Here is an 8,700-nt window from a genome sequence, read left to right as displayed (position 1 = left end):
ACACACAGCGCATAAACCAAAATATTACCGTAAATACTGTAAGTTAATAAAATACAATTCAAAATGCATGTAGTATGCTTCACAGGTAAACAGTACAGTAAACAGCTCGCCGTCTTAGTGGCAAGACCTCTTTATGGCAGGGTATTTGTTAGTTTCACAGCCTGAGGGAGATAGCTGTGACCCAGTCAGACAGTCCTAGTCCTGATGCTTCTATATCTCCTTCCTGATGGTATTGGGTCGTTATGGGAGATTGTGGGATGGGTAGTGGGGATCCCAACATTGCTTTGGGCCCTTCGCCTACAACACTCCCGATAAGTGTCACAAATAGGGGAGACTGAGACATTGGTGATCCTCTCAGTCATTTTTACTACCTCTGAAGTATCTTGCAGTTTGATGCTTTGCAACTTTTGTACCACAGAGTGATGTGGCCAGTCAGGACACTCAATGGTGCTCCTGTAGAAAATTGTTAGAATGGGGACACGGAGCCTGACATGCCTCATTCTCGTCAGAAAGTGTAGATGCAGGTGTGCCTTCTTGACCAGTGAATAGGTGTTCTGGGTCCAGGTTAGCTCATCTGGTATGCGCATACCAAGCACTTTTGTACTCTTCACTCTTTCTATGGCAGAGCAATTGATGTTGAATGGAGATTGGTTGAACTATGCCCACTGAAAATCCAGAGTCACTTTTGTCTCATCCACATTGAGACACAGGTTGTTTTCGCACCATTTTGCATGCCTCTGTACCTCCTCTCTATATGCCAGCTCATCATGATTGCTGATGAGGCCAACCACTGTTGTATCTTAAGTGAACTTGATGATGCAGTTTGAGCTGAATCTGGCAGTGCATTCATAAGTCAGCAGTGAGCTGAGCACAAGGCCCTTGGATACCAATGCTCAGTGAATTGGAGCATGAGATGGTGATGCCAACTCGGATTGACTGGGCTCTTTCTGTCCAAGATCCAATTACAGAGAGGGGTGTTGAGTCCCAACGAGGATATTTTACCCACCATCTTGTGAGGGATGATTGTGTGAAAGGCCAGGCTGAAGTTGATGAACAATCTCATGGTGTAGAGGGTTCATTTGCTAGGTAGGACAGTCACAGGACAGAGTGGAGAGACAAGGCTATGGCAAAATCAATGGACCGCTTTGGGCAATAGGCAAACGGGAAAGGGTACAATATAGGAAGGTGGCATATTATATGATTCGTTGCTAGCTGCTCAAAGCACTCATGATTGTTGAAGTCAGTGCCACTGGACAGTAAAAGTTTAAGTTAAAGTTATGATAGTAGGTGATTTTAAGTTTCCACCTAGTGACTGGAACTCCCATACTGTACAAGAGCTAAATGGGGCAGAGCTATCAGATGTGTTCAGGAAAGTTTCCTTAATCAATACACAGAGGTTCCAACGAGAGGGAGTATAATACTAGATCTCCTATTGGGGAATGAGCCAAGGCAGGTGTCAGAAGTTTGTATAAGGGAACACTTTGCATCTAGTAATCATAATGCCATTGGTTTCAACATTAGTATGGTGAAGGATAGGTTAGGTCTTTAGGTTGAGGTTCTAAATTAGAGAAAAGACCAATTTTGCCGGCATCAGAAAAGATCTGGCAAGTGCGGATTGGGACGGGTTGCTTTCTGGCAAATGTGTACTTGGTAAGTGGGAGGCCTTCAAAAGTGAAATATGAGAGTATAGAGTTTGTATATTCCTGTCAGATTAAAAGGCAAGGATACCAGGTTTGGGGAACCTTAGTTTTTGAGAGATCTTGAGGGCCTATGGGTAGGAAGAATCAAATGAGGTACTAGAGGAACATAAGAAATGCAAGAGAGCACTTAAGGGTGAAAAGAAGGCATAAGGTTGCTCCAGTAGACAAAGTGAAGGAGAATCCCAAGTGCTTCAACCGATGTACTATATTTAGAGCAAAAGTGACAAAAATGATCAGAGTGGTCATCTGTGGATGGGAGCTGAAAGAGATGGGGAAGATCTTATATGGACATTTTGCATCTGTTTTTGTTAATGCCCATACAACAAAGACATGTTTTTCTTTTGCTTAAACAACTTTACTTTCAATGTCTCAGTTCAATACATGAGGGCCACCACCTTTACATCACACAATTCCCTCCTTTCCTCCAGCATGCCTGCGCTTAACAGGGAAAGTATGCCCTGTTACACGCAGGCATACTGGAGGAAAAGGGGAAATTGGAGCTGCCAAATCGTACCAAATAACACGTAAAAATACACAGCCTATATAAAGTAGAAATAATGTATGTACAGTGTAGTATCACTTACCAGAATCGGGAAGACAGCTTGCCGAGCATACTGATGGTGGTGTGTTAGGCTGAGTCGTCGCAGGTTGGGGTGGTGTCGTGGCCCCCACCCTCCAGGCAGCAAACCGATACCAATCCGCGAAGCATGCAGGGGTACAGCGGTAGCCAGGACACATCCAGCACATCTTTAAGAAAAAAACCGAAACAAACAAGCTAATTAATTAGGTGCCGCCCAGCACGTAAATGTCGGCCCAGATCAAAGGTTATGCAATTGGCAATCGCCTCTGCTCTGGGCCGACAATTACGTGCCAGGTGGCACCTAATTAATTAGCTTGTTTATTTCGGCTTTTTTCTTAAAGATGTGCTGTGTGTACCTCCCGGCTACCGCTGCATTCTCCGTGAATCGGTATCTGGAAATAGGCTACAGAGGGACTTAGGTTAGGAGAATGGGCAAAGAAGTGGCAGACGGAATGCAGTGTCTGGAAGCGTATGGTCATGTAGGTTTGTCTATTCCCTAAATGGAGAAAAAGTACAAAAAAAAACAGAGATACGAAGTGACTTGTAAGTTCTTTTGCAGCATACCCTAAAGGTTAATTTGCAGGATGAGTCTGTGGTGAGGAAGGCAAATGTGATGTTAGCATTCATTTCAAGTGGACTGAAATATAAGAGCAAGGATGTAGTGTTGAGACTTTATAAAGCACTGGTGAGGCCTCTTGGAGTATTGTGAGCAGTTTTGGGCCCCTTATCTTGGAAAGGATGTGTTGAAACTGGAGATGGTTCAAAGGAGGTTCACAAAAATGATTCCAGGATTGAATGGCTTTTCATTTGAGCATTTGATGGCTCTGGTCCTATATTCACTGGAATTCAGAAGAATGCATGGTGTCCTTATTGAAAACTATCAAATGGTGAAAGGCCTTGATAGAGTGGATGTGGAGAGGATGTTTCCTATGATGGGAGAGTCTAAGACCAGAGGATGCAGACTCAGAATAGAGGGGCATCCTTTTAGAGAGGAGATGAGGAGGAATTTCTTCAGCCAGCAAGTGGTGAATCTGCAGAATTCTTTGCCATAGACAGCTGTGGAGGCCAAGTCTTTATGTATATTTAAGACAAAGCTTGATAGATTCTTGATTGGTCATGGCATGAAGGCAGATGATTGGAGCTCAGTGGAAAAATGGATCAGCCATTGATGAAATGGCAGGTCAGACTCGAGGCCAGATGGCCAAATTCTGCTCCTGTGTCTTATGGTCTTTTATGTTACAGCTCATCCTGTGACTGCAGTTTTGCAATTTTGCCTTATCATCGCCCTCTCCTTGCTAGGATTGTCACTACACATTGCCTCTGTTTGTAAACCAACTGCCTCATCTTCAGCACTATCACTCTGCTGCCTATCCCCCTACCAAATTAGTTTAAACTCACCAAATAACTCTAGCCAACCTGCCTGCAAGGATATTGGATACCCTTGAATTCAGGTGTAACCTGTCCCTTTTGTACAGGACATACCTCCCCCAGAAGAGATCCCAATGATCCATAAATCTGAACCCCTGCCCCCTGCATCAGTTCTTCAGTCACTCATTCTTACCCTCACTGGCATGTGGCATAGTCAACAATCTAGAGATTACTACCCTGGAGGTCCTGTTTCTCAGCTTTCTACCTAGCTCCTTAAAATCTCTCTTCAGGACCTGCTCAACTTGTCTACCTATGTCATTGGTGCTAAAAAGCTGGCAAATGTTTGGCCAGTGAGCCTAACATCAGTAGTGAGCAAGTTATTATAAGATATTCTATGGGACCAGATATATAAGTATTTCGATAGACAGGAACTGATAGTCAACAAGGCTTTGGGCTTGATAGGTCTAACCAATCTTCTACTGTTTCTCGAGGAAGTTACTAGGAATGTTGATGAAGGCAAGTCACTGGATGTTATCTACACGGACTTTAGCAAGTCCTTTGACAAGGTCCCGCATGGGAGGTTGGTCAAGAAACGTTCAGTCACTTAGCATTCAGAATGAAGTAGATTATTGGATTCACGGGAAAAACCAGAGGGTGACAGTGGATGGGTTACCTCTTTGATGGGAGGCCTGTGAATAGTGGTGTGCCACAGGGATCAGTGCTGGGTCCATTGTGTTTGTCATATATATCAACGATATGGATAATAATATAGTAAACTGGATCAGCAGATTTGTGGATGACACCAAGGTTGGGGGCATAGTGGAAAGCAAAGATGACTATCATGGCTTGCAGAGGGATCTAGACCAGCTGGAAAAATGGGCTGGAAAATGGCAGATGGAATTTAATGCAGACAAGTGTTTTGGGGAGTATAAACCAGGGTTGGACTTACATACACAGTGAGCGGTAGGACATTGAGGCATGCAGTAGAACAGAGAGACCTGGAAGTACAGATCCATAGTTCTTTGAAAGTAGTGTCACAGATAGATAGGGTCATAAAGAGAGCTTTTGTCACATTGGCATTCATAATTCAAAATATTGAGTACAGGAGTTGGGATGTTATGCTCAAGTTGTAAAAAACATTGGTGAGGCATAATTTGAGTATTGTGTGCAGTTCTGGTCACCTATCTACAGGAAAGATGTCAATAGGATTGATAGTGTGTCGAGAAAATTTACAAGAATGTTATTAGGACTTGAGGAACTGAGTTATAGAGAAAGGTTAAATAGGTTTGGACTTTATTCCCCGGAGTGTGGGTGAATATGGGAAGATCTGATAAAGGTATAAAAATTATGAGAGATATTGATAGGGTAAATGTAAGCAGGCTTTTTACACTGAAGTTGGGTGAGACTAGACTAGAGGGTTAAGGGTGAAAGGTGAATTGTTTACAGAGAACATGGGGGAAGCTTCTTTACTCATAGTGCTGTGAGAGTGTTGAACGAACTGCCAGTGGAAGTGGTGAATGGGTTTGATTTCAACATTTAAGAGAAATTTGGATAGGTCAGGCTTGGGAATGGAAGGCTATGGTCCAGATGCAGCTCGATGGAACTAGGCAGATTAATAGTTTGGCACAGATAAGATAGGTCAAAGGGCCTGTTTCAAAAATGAAGGGTTTTTTGTGATAGGAGATTCCTCCATATTATGGGATTGTCTTAACTTTGAGGAAGCAGGTATTTTAAAATGTCCAGAAGAGCTGAATCAGTAACTCTCTCACCAGGCTCGTAAGCTAACTCTGCTAACAGCCACGTGACTCAGCGGTGAGAAGGCCACCTTTCATAAGCAATATATGTCTTGGGTTGGTATGATTTGGAGTTCAACCGACCGGGCAAGTTAGGATGTTCCGATTAAGGACCATTGATTGTAGTGAAGGCTGTGTAAATACAGCCCCATATACAGTTATCGGTCGCCAAGAAATGATAGATCATATACTAGCATAAAATTATAAAGAGTGTATATTTACCAATTTTTCAACTTTATCAAACTGCTAACAGGAAAAGAAAAGAGGGCCCATTACAGTTAAACCAGCCCAATGTGCACATAGAAGTTGAAGCTAATTTCTGGAGTAGTCAAGTGTATCATTTTACTAATATGTTGAACCCACTTTCTGCATGAAAGACACCAGCCACAGTTTGAACCTCCCTTCAAAGATCACCTCAAATGAACTGGCTAACGCAGTTGAATGATTCGTCCTTGGAACTATTCATCTGCACAAAGCAGGGTCTCTCCTTTGAGTGGTATTCTGCATATTCCCTTGTGTCCCACTCTGCAGCTCCCGCCAAAAGACCCCAAACCCGACTACTGTCCTTTAGAAAACTGATCCCGCCCAGTTCTCTCAAATCTTCCACTGGGCAGAAAGGTACAACACATACCAAGACAATCCTGATTGGCTGACACAACATTCCTAAGTTGGACAACATGGCCGAAGCCAAAACACTTTTAAATTGGATTGAATTGACTTTATTTCTCACATCCTTCACATACATGAGGATTAAAAATATTTATGCTACCTCTCCGTCTAAATATGTAATATGATCATAGTAATTTATAATAAGTAGAACAGTCAATGTAACACAGCAATACACTCAGATCGGCGTCAGTTAATCAGTCTGATAGTCTGGTAGAAGAAGCTGCCCCAGAGCCTGTTGTTCCTGGCTTATATGCTGCGGTACCGTTTCCCAGATGGTAGCATCTGGAATAGGTTGTGGTTAAGGTGACTCGGGTCCCTAATGATCCTTCACATCTGTCTTTGTAAATGTCCTGAATCATGGGAAGTTCACAACTATAGATGCACTGGGCTGTCCGCATCACTCTCTGCAGAGACCTGCGACTAAGGGAGGGACAGTTCCCATAACTGCCAGTGATGCAGCCAGTCAGGATGCTCTCAATTGTGCCCCTGTAGAAACTTCATAAGATTTGGGGGCCTATACTAAACTTCCTCAACCGTCTGAGGTGAAAAAGGCGCTGTTGTGCCTCTTTCACCATGTAGCAGGTGTGTACAGACCACGTGAGGTCCCAGTGATGTGGACGCCGAGGAACTTAAAGCTGTTTACCCTCTCAACCCATTCCTCCTGTAATCCACAACTAGCTCTTTTGTTCTTGCGACATTGAGGGAGAGGTTGTTTTCTTGACACCACTGTGTCAGAGAGAGGACTTCTTCCCTGCAGGCCACCTCGTTTGAGATTAGGTCAATCAATGTAGTGTTGTGGCAAATTTAATTAGTAGATTAGAGCTGTGGGTGATGACACAGTCATGGGTATACAGGGAGTAAAGCAGGACACACTGCTTTTGCAGAAAATTGCTAAAATGAAAATACTTCACAGCTCAGAAGTAGAAATCTTAACCAGGGCATTATACTTCTAACTTCCCTGATAGAGTTTGGTACTACCATAGTGCTAAGGGGTCAGATGGGGTTGAATTTAGGTGTATTCAGGAAAGTTTCCTCAAGCAGAATTTAGATTTAGATTATGAAGACACGCAGTCCTCTTTTATTGTCATTTAGTAATGCATGCATTAAGAAATGATACAGTATTTCCTCCGGCTAATTTTCCTATCACAAAACACAGGACAAAACCAAGACTGGAAAAACTGACAAAACCACATAATTATAACATATAGTTACAACAGTGCAACAATACCATAACTTGATGAAGAAGTCCATGAGCACAGTAAAAAGTTCAAAGTCTCTCAAATGTCCCACATCTCACGCAGACGGGAGAAGGAAGAAAACTCTCCCTGCCATGCCCGACCACAATCCGTCTCTGAGTCATCCGAAAACTTTGAGCCTCCAAATCGGCTCTCCGACACTGAGTACTGAGCACCATCTCTGTCTGAACGATTCGACCTCAATCTCGGTCGCCAACAGCAGGCAAAGCCGGGGATTTTGAGGCCTTCCCTCCGGAAGATTCCCGACCGCGCAGTAACAACAGCAGCGAACGAGCGTATCAGAAATTTCTCCAGGTGTTCCTCTGTGCTTTCACGTCTGTCTCCATCAAATCAGAATTGTCCACGGCCCCTATTTAACGGATATGATATCATTTTTCACCAGAGGGCTGCGCACTGCGAATTTAGCAGTATTTCCTCAAACAGCCCTACTAGGGAAAGGGCAAAACTTATCTGCTCTTGGGAAAAGGGGCAGGACAAATAACTGAGATGTCACCATGGAAGAACTTTGGGACAGCAACTACGGTTCTGTTAGTTTTAAATTAGACGTGGAAAGGGACAGATCTGCTCCACGAGTTAAATTGGGGAAAGGCACATTTTGATAGGATTAGGAACTCGCGAAAGTCGATTGGAGCAGGTTGCTTGTGGGCAAAGGGACAACTAGCAAGTGCGAGGCTTTTAGAAGTAAGATTTTGAGAGTTCATTATCAGAGTGAAGGGCAAGGCTGGCAGGAATAGGGAACCTTAATTGATGAAGGATATGGAGGCATAGGTCAAAAAAAAGGAGGCATGGGTGAGATTCAGGCAGGAGTAGTGTAGGTGATTGGAGAGGAGTGTCAGTACCAGTGGCGAGAGTGGTGCTGATTTTGCTGGCTCTCCCACAATGTTCATTCCTCTCTCTGTGACGCTGAGGCTGTGAGACTGCCCAGTTGCTGTGCTTTGTGACTGTGAGCTTCGCGGCAATTTGCCCTGCTAATTTGATGAACTGTGACCGAGGCTTCGGGCCTATTCCAGGGATTCTGTTCTAAGGACTCAATCTAGTTCAGAATGCTGTGCTCGCTTCTATTGTTTGTGTTTTTTCTCTTTCTCTGCACATTGGTGTTTTGAGGGAAGTTAGTGTGGAAATAGCAGGGGCTCTGACAGAAGTATTTCAAATGTCATTAGAAATAGGGATGGTGCCGGAGGATTGGCGTATTGCTCATGTTGTTCCATTGTTTAAAAAGGGTTCTAAGAGTAAACCTAGCAATTATCGGCCTGTGAGTTTGAGGTCAGTGGTGGGTAAATTGATGGTGGGTATTCTTAGAGATGGTATATTACTAGCTCTTCTTTCAGTTAGTC

Source organism: Mobula hypostoma, chromosome 23 (genome assembly GCF_963921235.1).
Source record: "Mobula hypostoma chromosome 23, sMobHyp1.1, whole genome shotgun sequence".
Taxonomy (NCBI): Eukaryota; Metazoa; Chordata; class Chondrichthyes; order Myliobatiformes; family Myliobatidae; genus Mobula; species Mobula hypostoma.
Note: the sequence above shows the minus strand (reverse complement) of the source record.